The sequence below is a fragment of the Phyllobates terribilis genome, unplaced genomic scaffold (assembly GCF_046119375.1).
Source record: "Phyllobates terribilis strain yellow unplaced genomic scaffold, ASM4611937v1 Scaffold_4__5_contigs__length_816908805, whole genome shotgun sequence".
NCBI lineage: Eukaryota > Metazoa > Chordata > Amphibia > Anura > Dendrobatidae > Phyllobates > Phyllobates terribilis.
This window is the reverse complement of record NW_027362764.1, coordinates 8360684-8372815: the sequence shown is the minus strand read 5'-3', so window position 1 is coordinate 8372815 and position 12132 is coordinate 8360684. Positions and strand designations below refer to the sequence as shown.

At 47.6% G+C, this 12132-nt stretch overlaps 1 protein-coding gene across 2 annotated transcripts in view; it reads right to left on the bottom strand.

Annotated features, from left to right (window-relative positions):
- The window catches only part of ASB10 (ankyrin repeat and SOCS box containing 10), a 127929-nt gene that overhangs the window by 40825 nt on the left and 74972 nt on the right, over positions 1-12132 (bottom strand). The window lies entirely within an intron of this gene.

The following is a 12132-nucleotide window of genomic DNA, read 5'->3' as shown; positions in this document are numbered from 1 at the left end:
TTTTTCATTTATTTTTATATACCTTTTATGGAGATGATCAATTCTGATAGTTTCAGTTTTGATTTTTTGGCTTCCACATGTGCGTCCTCTGCGTCTGACTTTACCCTTTGGTATGCTCCTCTCCCGGTGCCCTTAGGTGTCTCCCCCCCTAGATGCTTCTCCTAGGGGTTAAACATCTCTGTTTGGTTTTATGGTCACTTTTTATTTGTGTGTTCTAAAAAAAATTTTTGTACATTTTTCTATTTCCTTTTTAGTGTTCCCTATTATTGTTCCTTCTGCACTTTCCATCTCTACAATTGGATCAGTGGTTTTTCGTATCCCCTCAACATGACGACGGAGCTGGAATTGGGACTTTTCTTTAAAAAGACTATTTTGTATAATTTGTGTGTTTTATTTTTTCATTTTATATTGTTATTTTCTTTCTTTTCAATATTATTTTCATTTATTTTTTTTATATTTTCGACTATTTTGTTTTTATTTTTATTTTTCTTATTTCTTTACATTTTTTTTCATATCTATTTCATATATTTAATTTTGTTATTGTTATGAATTTATTTTCTATATATTTTGTTCCATTTATATTCATATAAACTATTCTTCTTATCGTATATTCCAGCTTTTTTCTATCATTTTCCCCCTTTTCCTTATGTCGTCCTTATTCTTCTCTGTGATAGGTCGCGCTATTTTTATACTTACGACACCTTCTGCGGTCTCCTATGGGACACACTGTGGAGTGCTGTGATGGCCTGCGGTGCGCATGCGCTGGGTTAATCGCGGCCCGGCACCCGCGCGCATCCATCTCTATGGCAACGACACCCCCCCTGGGTGTTGTCATTGGACACTTCCGGTGTGTGCGCGTGTTATGATGGACGGCCCCCGTCTGCTGCGGTCGCCATGACCCCGGCACATGCGCCCAAACGGCCGACCTTCACGGCAGCCATGATAGGGCGATCACATGATCGCTCATGTGATCATCCAAGGTCCTATATATTCAGGTCCTTGTCCATCATTTAATATGTGCCTCTTGATAAAGCTGACGCGAAACGCGCGTCGAGGCCCCTCGCGGATGTAAATTGGTTGCCTCCCTGTGCCCTCCACATTTTTGAGAGTCATCAGTCATTTGGGTGAGTGCCCTGACTCATTTATTATTATGGTCTCCCACTTGGGAATTGGAGATAAGGGTCATCTCATCCTGTTTGCTTGATTGATATTTTATACTCTCTCTCTGGTTCCATCCTCCCCGCGTATTTTGTCTGTCTTTTCCCCTCTCTTTCTTCTTTCCTCTTTATAAAATTTCTTGTGGATTCTGTTTGTACCCATTGTACACTGGAATATATACGTATGAGGGGTTCGTAGATGTAGCGGGGTCTCTTTTTTTGATCCAATAATCACCCATTGTCACTGTATTCATATTTATATCCCTTGTGTCACCATTGTATATTTATAATTGACTAATAAAATATTGTTGTTTTATGCCATTCTTACTCGCTTTCGCTTCTTCTATTTTACTTCATTGGTAGTTGGCTCTCAGCTTGGAGTAGGACGACATGTATAAGAAGTATCATGTGATCAAAATACTCATTGCCTAATAATTCTGCACGCGGTGTAATCAGAGAAGACGTCTCAGGTAAGATACCTGGATGTAAATGTTCATTTGTGATCCTGCCTACGTCTCATCAGTACTGTGGTTCCTGTATGGTCCGCAGTCTGATGATGACTGATAACAACTCCCAGTATCTCTATTGTTAATTACATACTGGGAGTTGTAGGTTTATGCGATACAGATATATATGGGTCTGACCTGACATTACAATTGATGGTGGTTCAGATGATGTATTCATGTACTGATGTGTTTGCGCGCGTCTGCGCGTTTGCGCGCGTCTGTGTGTTTGCGTGCGTCTGCGTGTTTGCGCGCGTCTGTGTGTTTGCGCGCGTCTGTGTGTTTGCGTGCGTCTGCGTGTTTGTGCGCGTCTGCGTGTTTGCGCTCGTCTGCGTGTCTGCGCGCGTCTGCGTGTTTGCGCTCGTCTGCGTGTTTGTGCGCGTCTACGTGTTTGCGCTCGTCTGCGTGTCTGCGCGCGTCTGCGTGTTTGCGTCTGTGTGTTTGTGCGCGTCTGTGTGTTTGTGTGCGTCTGCGTGTTTGTGCGCGTCTGCGTGTTTGCGCGCGTCTGCGTGTTTGTGCGCGTCTACGTGTTTGCGCTCGTCTGCGTGTCTGCGCGCGTCTGCGTGTTTGCGTCTGTGTGTTTGTGCGCGTCTGTGTGTTTGTGTGCGTCTGCGTGTTTGTGTGCGTCTGCGTGTTTGTGCGCGTCTGCGTGTTTGCGCGCGTCTGCGTGTTTGTGCGCGTCTGCGTGTTTGCACTCGTCTGCGTGTTTGCGCTCGTCTGCGTGTTTGTGTGCGTCTGCGTGTTTGCGCTCGTCTGCGTGCGTCTGCGTGTTTGCGCTCGTCTGCGTGTTTGCGCTCGTCTGTGTGTTTGTGCGCATCTGCGTGTTTGTGCGCGTCTGCGTGTTTGCGCGCGTCTGCGTGTTTGTGCGCGTCTGCGTGTTTGCGCTCGTCTGCGTGTTTGCGCTCGTCTGCGTGTTTGTGCTCGTCTGCGTGTTTGTGTGCGTCTGTGTGTTTGTGCGCGTCTGCGTGTTTGCGCGCGTCTGCGTGTTTGCGCTCGTCTGTGTGTTTGTGCGCGTCTGCGTGTTTGTGCGCGTCTGCGTGTTTGTGCGCGTCTGCGTGTTTGCGCTCGTCTGCGTGTTTGCGTGTTTGTGCGCGTCTGCTTGTTTGCGCTCATCTGCGTGTTTGCGCTCGTTTGCGTGTTTGCGCGCGTCTGCGTGTTTGCGCTCGTCTGCGTGTTTGCGCGCGTCTGCGTGTTTGCGCTCGTCTGCGTGTTTGTGCTCGTCTGCGTGTTTGCGCTCGTCTGCGTGTTTGTGCGCGTCTGCGTGTTTGCGCTCGTCTGCGTGTTTGCGCTCGTCTGCGTGTTTGTGCGCGTCTGCGTGTTTGTGTGCGCCTGCGTATCTGGAATAATATGTATTTTTGTAAGATGCGTGTATGTAACTGTGCATTGTGGTGTAATAACATTCATATGCTTGGGGCACCTTTACTAAATCTATTAGGTATCTTTCACATGTGTTAGGGAATTCCATTTGTCTTTCCACATTTAGGAACAGACAAGTGAAATTTGCTAACCTTGTCATAACTGTCACCATAGGGATGTGCTTGTATGGAGCGGGTTCAGGAGCTGAGCCTGCTCCATACCGGGCAGATGTCGGCTGTGTTAGATAGCCGGCGTCTGCCTGTAACAGCAGTGATCAGATGATCAGAGCTCGCCTTGATTGCTGCTGTTTTGAGTATTTAAGTGCCCTTGTCAATCACTGACAGCGGCATTTAGATAGCACAATGGCCGGTGCATGCAGTCACCTGTTCCCTTCTGCCCCCTGTGACGCAGTTGCAGGTTGCTGATGGGTTGCCAGTAGTGCTGAGTGAGCGTGGTCGGATAAGAGACATTACAGTCACCGCGAACTACAAAGTGAGGGTGCTGCAATAACGTCCGGCACCTTGATTGTGACACTTCCATGGAGCCCAACCTCAGGCTGAGCTTCATTGAATGACTAACATGGCAGCAGCACCTGGCAACTAGAGCTGAGCGAGCGTGGTCGGATAAGGTGTGATCTCAGCATGCTCGGGTGTTATCTGAGTATCTTGTAGTGCTCTGCTAATATGCTCGAGTCCCCGGGGTAACATGTTTTGCGGCGGTAGACAGAAGCAACACATGCAGGGATTACCTAACAAACAGGAAATTCCTGCATGCGTTGCGTCTGTCTACCGCTGGGACCGCTCCCTGCACATAGTACCAGGTGTCAGCTGTGATAATCAGCTGACACCCGGCGGCGATCGCGCCTGCTCAGCCTGTGTGCGGGCGCGATCGCCATGACGTATTAATACGGGTCAGGCTCTTAAAGGCCAGGGCACAGGCACATATTAATACGTCATGGGCTTTAAAGGGGTTAACTATTTTGTGTGACATATCTCTCTGATTTAAGGGTATAAGAATTAAAAGTTTGAAAATTGCACAATTTTCAAAATTTTGGGCAAATTTCCGATATTTTCAAATATAAACGCAAGTGATATCGAAGAAAATTTACCACTATCATGAAGTACAATATGTCATGAGAAAACTGTCTGAGAATCAATGGGATCCGTTGAAGTGTTCCAGAGTTATTACCTCAAAGTGCAGAGCACAAAAAAACTTTTTATTTCATTTGCTTATGTGATAGTGCGAGCTGTGTTAGCCCAGTTTGTCATTTTTGGTGGATGAACTTCAGCTTTATGCACAGTAAAACAAATATATTTTTTCTGTTGCTAGCTACAGTCCACCAAAGATTTTTTTGTCACAAATGTGATACAGTCAGCTATAAGCCACCTACTATTTTAGTGGCGGTGAAGTTCAGCTGTATGCAGAGCTCATGCAGAGTAAAATAATCTATTTTTAACTGGTTCACTGCGATCGAGGGGGGCTGGCGATACCAGAAAAACTGTTAGTGAAGGTGTTAGTGAAGGCGAGGAACAAATGCAAGAGGAAGAGGTGATGGGCGAGCAACAGTCAGAACATGAAAAGGATAATCATCCCCTCTCTGTTCGTATTTGGCGGGAGGGGACGGAGGAAACAAGCATCAGAATTACCCAGCCACCAACATGACATATGAGTGCGTTCTTGCTGCACTATCTGCAACATGATCCCCGCATAGTTATGATTCTAAATAGTGCTGACGACTGGGTTGCCACTCTGTTAGATCCACGTTATAAGAGTAAATTTTGCCAGATGCTTCCCGCCCTGGAAAGGGACCTGCTAATGCTGGAGTATCGAAACAAGCTTTTAAGCAACCTTAAGAGAGGTTTTCCCCAAGCCAGCAGTGAGGCAGACAGAGTTCATCGCAGCTCTACACTTCCAACCTCTGGCATGTCAATTCGTCAACGCCAAAATATTAGCAGCAGCAGTAGTGTAAGTGGCAGAAGCACTTTCTGTGAGTCCTTTCACACATTTTTTAGACCAACTTGTGCACCAGCACAGTAGAGTACAAGTCTGACACATGGTGAACAACTGGAGAGGATGGTGCACTCCTGATTGAGTCTCGATCTGCTGGGTTGGCTGTAGTGGAAGAGGTTTTGGTTCCTAATTCTACAATTTCTACTGTAGTGAAATTAATGCCATTTTGTTGGTGTCTGTCACTAATTTTTGGAAATGTGGAGAATCCTGATTGTGTCTCCATCTATTGGGTTTGGCTGTAGTGGAAGAGGTTTTGGTCTCCATTATACTACTTGTACTCTTGTGAAATTGATGCCACTTTGTTGGTGTTAGGCCCTAATTTAGAGAAATGTGAACACTCCTGGTTAGTTCTCCATTTCCTGGGTTGGCTGTACTGGAAGAGGTGTCGGTCCTAATTACACTATTTATACTGTAGTGAAATTGATGCCACTTTGCTGGTGTCTGGCACTAATTTTTGGAAATGTGGGGAATCCTGATTGGGTCTCCATTTATTGTGTTGGCTGTAGTGGAAGAGGTTTTGGACTACATTATACTACTTGTACTCTTGTGAAATTGATGCCACTTTGTTGGTGTTAGGACCTAATTTAGAGAAATGTGAACACTCCTGGTTAGGTTTCCACCTCCTGGGTTTGTCATAGTAGAAGAGGTTTTGGTCTCCATCTATTTGTATAGTTATACTGTAGTGAAAATAATTATTTAGTGCAGATATTGTTTTCCACAAAGGGGTACACAAACATGATAAACTCAGAATTGGTTTTCAATGAACAACCAAAACCCGCCCATCTAATGCATCTGCTGTTTCCTCCTCCTCCTCTTTTACCGTGACAAGTATTGTCACGCAGGTCTCCGACCGCAGAACCTACGGTTGTATACTTGCTCCAGTCAGGCTGAGTGAGAACCCATCAGCTGTAACAGAAGCAGACATGCCTGCTGTGTTTGTTTCACTGAGCACACCACATGTTTCTCAATCCACCGTAACATCTGTGCCTGCACCTCACTCACAGTCCAGCGGTTTGTCCGGTTCACCGTACTCCATCCTCTCTCAGCACTGCAGCCAGCCCTCGATTCTGCAGTTGTGGTCACATAAAAGACTGTTTACCCCTACACATGACAAAGCTAAGAGGTTGAACTTCACCATCTCCAATCTGTAGGCCACGGAAATGGTGGTCTTAGGCCCTATTTTTTTTAAATGTGAACAGTTCTGATTGTGTCTCCATCTATTGGGTTGGCTGTAATAGAAGCGGTGTCGGTCCCCAGTATACTACTTATATACTCGGGAAATTGATGCCATTTTGTTGGTGTCTGCCAGTAATTTTTGGAAATGTGGGGAATCCTGATTGGTTCTCCATCTATTGGGTTGGCTGTAGTGTAAGCGGTGTCGGTCCCCATTATACTACTTAAACTTAAAGTAGTTCAGCGGTTTCTCAAAACCTACCCAGATCTGCCAGAGCTGCTTGTGAAGAACGCGTGTGTGCCCATTTCAGAAAGTCAGCTATAGCTTCCGCCGCCCTTGCCGTGCTTCAGCACCATATGCAGCTTCCAGCTCACCGACTGGTGTACAATGTCACCACATGTTGGAAATCAACATTGCAGATGTTGGGAAGGATTTGTGAGCAGCAGAAGGCAAGTTTGTGAGTACCAGCTTCAACACTCCCATCAGCATTCAGGTCAGCCTCCGCACATAAGAACTGATGAGTGGGCATGGATGTCTGACATCTGTGCTGTCCTCCAAAACTTTGAGGACTCCACCAAGATGGTGAGCGGCGATGACGCCATTTCTGCAGCAGCACATCCAGGCCGGGATAGTGTACCATCAGGTTGAGGATGCGAGCCATGCAAGGCACATGTCTGAGGTTGCCCCAACATAGGGCCGCCACCAGGTTTGCACAGTTATCGCACACGGCCTTCCCTGGCTCCAGGTTCAGTGGAGACAGCCAATGCTTAAACTCAGCCTGGGTAGCTGACCACAACTCTTCAGCTGTATGACTGTGATCTCCAAGGCATATTAATTTTAACACTGCCTGATTGCGGTGTGCCCTGGCTGAGCAGTACGGAGGTGGGCGGATTCTCTCTGCACTGTTGGAACACGTGTCTCAGTAAGGCAGAAGTTGAGGGTGCAGGTGGAGACCCTAGAGGAGGTAGAGGATGCAGAAGCACTGGAGGAAGTGGTAGATAACGAGGTTTGTTCTGCAAGCCTTGGGGATTCCAACACTTGCTGTCTACTGTAGTGACACCTTGGTGTCTAGTGGCTTAGTTCTCCATCCCCTGGTGTGTATTTGTTTCATTCTCCAACCTTAGCTGTTTAGTAGTTTAGTTCTCCAACCCCTGTTGTATATTAATTTAGTTCTCCATGTTCTGGTGTGTATTTATTTCTTTCTCCAATCCATCCATGCCCACCCCCGGGGGTTAACGTTTGATGACGAGGGTGTGGATTCTTCTCGGACCCTACTTCGTCTGGGCCCAGATCAACTGAAAAAAAATTTGGGCATCGCTACACATTTTTTCTCCCTCTTGAGTCTGTGAAGCTTTGGATCAGACCTCTGATGCCCTGGAATAGAATGGGTGAACAGCTCTGCAGACTCGCCCATCGGTGCTTCTCCACAGTCACTTGGCCAGTTGGAGAGTTGTGATGTGGGTGAAAACAAGGGTAATTGGGGTGCCACCTCTGAGGACTGTATTGTGTGTGATGTAAAGGTGCAGGAAGAGGAGCAGAGGCCACTTGATGCAGCGCTTGTCATCTACTGGAGCACATGTTCTCCCTGCCCCTCATCTACCAGGCGTACCGCTGTGCGGCTGTAGCAAAGGCGAGAGAGCTTGTAAGGGAACTCCTACATGATGTTTCAAAGATAGAGAGAGGCTGCCATCTGCTGGCCAGACACAGTCAATCGGAACCAAGATATGCAAGGGAAGTTGAAGGGAGAGCAGATTTAGACGCTGGACCCGATCAGGTGACTTCCAGGAAGGAGTTCCGGCAGATAAGAGGCCAGCGCGCCAAACCTGAGGGGTCTTTGGCGCCAAGCAGCAGAAAGGAGCAGACGTGTTCCCTGCGTGCTGGGAAGCCCCGCGTGACAGGCCTAAGCCAGAGGCCTGTGAGGTGCCACAGCCGGGCACCGGTAGAAGAGCTCCGGATCCCTCACAGATGTGACCCGAGTGCTGTTCCTGCTGAGGAGACTCGGAACCTGCTTGCGGTGCTGAGTGAGTTCGCGGAACCCGACGTCACCCGCCGACAGACGAGGTCTGGACCCCCCTACCCAAGGCTCGAGAGATTGCCTCCAACGGCCAAGCAGAGAGGACTTGAGAGACCGCTGCCCCAGGAAAGTCACGCCAGCGAAAGCAGAGGAGCTGCAGACGTGAACAGGGCCGTCACTTCTACTGTTCACTCACGGTACCGGGGACAATTGGGTTTAGGTACTCAGGTTGGGAGGGGAACGGTGGGGGCTAAAGAAGCTCAACGTGATCTAATTGAATTTATCCGGAAAAAGACTCACGGCCTAGCGGGAATAACCGGTGACCCCCGCTAGAGCCATATCACAGTTAAGAAACTCACGTGGTGTCTCCCATGATCTAGGGCACCACATTACCTTGAGAGACTTCGTATTTTGCTAATACTTCAAATTACTGTTCATTACCCTTGTTGCAATCCCTTGTTCAGCGTACCTGTTATATATATATAAACTGTTTATATTTAACTCTTACTGTTCTCGCCTTGTGTCTCTGTGCGTTGCATCCCGGCACCTGCATTACATGGCTGCCAAAAAAAGGGATTGCATTCCAGTAACAGAAGTTTTCAAAATACTGCACAATAGCTCACTGCACCAAAACAAACCTACTTTTCATCTCTCATATCATGCGTGTCTCACAACCCTAAGCAGCTATTCAGTACATTCAAGTCCCTCCTCTGTCCACCAGCTCCCCTTCCCTCTCCTCTCCTCTCATCTCATCTGAAGATATAGCCTCATTCTTAAAGCAGAAGATTGATAACATAGGGCAAAGCTTTTGTTTAAAGTCCCAAATGCCCCTTCTTATAACGACTCAACTCTCCTCCTCCAAAACCAACTTCTCCGCCATCACGGAAGATCATCTTTACTCTCCAAATCACATCTCATCACCTGTGAACTTGACCCAATACCATCCAACCTCATTCCAAACCATACCACAGTCTTGATCCCAAGCCTAACCCTCCTCTTCTCCCTGTCACTAACAACTAGCATCTTCCCCTCATGATTCAAACATATCTCAATCACACCCATCCTCTACAAGCCCTCCCTTGACCCATTCTATGTTTAGCTTTCACCCCATCTCACTTCTCCCCCATGCCTCCAAACTACTGGAACAACACGTCTATTTTTTACTGTCCTCCCACCTCTCCTCCTGCTCCCTCTTAGACCACTTACAATCTGGCTTCCGACCGCACCATTCCACTGAAACTGCCCTGACTAAAGTCACCAACGACCTACTAACTGCCAAATCCAAGCAACACTACTCTGTCCTCCTCCTCCTGGACCTATCATCTGCCTTCAACCCAGTAGACCATACCCTCTTACTGCAGACTCTCATCTCTCGGCATCACAGACTTGGCCCTATCCTGGATCTCCTCATACCTAACAGACCGGACATTCAGTGTCTCCCACTCACACACCACCTACTCATCTCACCCCCTATGTGTCAGTGTCCCCCAAGGTTCAGTTCTAGGACCGCTGCTCTTCTCCATCTACACCTTTGGCCTGGGACAGCTCATAGTCTCACGGCTTTCAGTATCACCTCTATGCTGATGACACACAGATCTACCTCTCTGGACCCGATATCTCCTCCCTACTAACCAGAATCTCACAATGTGTGTCCGCTATTTCATCCTTCTTCTCTGCTAGATTTGTAAAAATTAACATGGATAAAACAGAATTCATCAATTCATCATCTTTCCACCATCTCATTCATCCCCCCCCCAACTGACCTATCTATCAACGTTAATGGCTGACCACTCTCCCCAGTCCCGCAAGCTCGCTTCCTCGGGGTAATCCTGGACTCTGATCTGTCCTTCTAACCACATATCCAAGCCCTTTCCACTTCCTGCCGAATCCAACTCCAAAGTATCTCGGGGATCCGCACATTCCTAAGCCAAGAATGTAGAAAAACACTCATGCATGCCCTCATCATCTCCCGCCTCGACTACTAGAACCTCCTGCTTTGTAGCCTCCCCTCTAACACTCTCGCACCCCTCCAATCTATCCTAGACTGTGCTGGCCGATTAATCCACCTGTCCACCCGCTATTCCCCGGCCTCTCCTCTGTCAAATGCTTCACTGACTCCCCATTGCCCAGAGACTCCAGTTCAAAACCCTAACCACAGCATACAAAGCCATCCACAACCTGTCTCCTCCATATATCTCTGACCTAGTCTCCCGGTACATACCTGCACGCAGCCTCCGATCCTCACAAGATCTCTGTGACAACTCAGCTTTTCTCCTTAATTATGCCAAACATACTGATGGCCAAGAGCAATATATCTTATTTTTTTACTTTTTAATCTGTGTTCTTTGATTGCTCAACACAGACTATTGTTTGTATAACCCTGAATGCTGATCACTTGAGGTGATATTTGGTAATTGATGAATGGTTGTTATCTACGTCTTATATCAGCTCTTACAATGTATCATCTGCCATACAGGAACTCTGAACAATGGATGTTTGCCAAGATATGCTCAATACCAGAGGTGTAGGGTGTTTGCCAGCCAACATTGGGGGATGAGCTGTGGATATTCGAGCCCTGTGGAATAATATCATCCCTGATCCTTGACCTGTGGATGTGTGCTTCAAAGAGCAATTGTGAACAATTTAAGGGACAAAGCCTCTGTAGCAAAGTGACTTGACAAAGAGACAGCCAAGACAGAAATGAGGACACATGGCTCCATCTAGAGGAATGCAGATCTGCTCCACTGAATATCACTGAACTCTCAGAGACGTTATGAGGAAATCCAGGTTGGGACACTCAGGTCACCGGGCCCCAGATTTCACTGCTCTCGGATAGTTTCCTGAGCTTGTCGTTACCTTCTCTCTTTGGGGGCCCCCCACTGATGGGGGTAGTCGGCCCTGGAAGCCCTGAAATCGTAGCTACTCTATTCCCGGCGGGCCAGCGGAAGGGTGAGGACTCTGTCATTTGCACCATCTTGGGTATTTTCTGGGACTGTTCTATGTGTTTATTGTCCGCTTTGCGGTTCAGTAAAGTATTGCCACGCTGTTTTACCCTCCCCCTGTGTTGTCTGAGCAGTGTTACAGCCACGGAAGACCCCAGGTCTTCACAATCTCCTTCTCTACTTCCCTCTTATCTCTTCTTGTCACGATCGCATACAAGATTTGTCCCGTGCATCTTCCCTACTGTGATAATGCTGTACCCCAACACTTCAGACTCTCGCCTACCGTGCAAACCTTGAAAAGAAAGCTGAAGACCCACTGCTTGTGACAAGCGTACAATCTGCGGTAACCCTCGCTCCAGCATACCGCTGCACGACTAGCTGTACCCTGAACTACTGTATCCTCACCTATCTCTTGTAGATTGTTTGTGCGTCCTCGCGGGCAGGGTCCTCGCACCTCTTGTACCAGTCGGTGACCCCTTTTGACATGTAATGCGGCATGGAATAAATGTCACTGTAATAGTAATAATAATTATAGTACTTGTACTCTGGGTCAATTGATGGCACTTCCCAGGTGTCTACCCCTAATCTGATGTGTTTTGGCAGATTTTGGGCCCATTTGAAGGTGTTGCATATACTTTTTTTTGTCCCCCCATTGAATCCTATGGCATTCGGAAATGTTCGACAAATAAATTTGGCGAATGTCTGAATATTCGGCGGACATTTTCCGAACCGATTATTGAAATGTTCGCTCATCTCTAACCCCCACCATAGGGTAAAATGCAGCCCCCCATAGGGTAAAATGCATCCCCCCCATAGGGTAAAATGCAGCCTCCCCCATAGGGTAAAATGCAGCCTCCCCCCATAGGGTAAAATGCAGCCCCCCCATAGGGTAAAATGCAGCCCCCCCCATAGGGTAAAATGCAGCTCCCCCATAGGGTAAAATGCAGCTCCCCCCATAGGGTAAAATGCAGCCCCC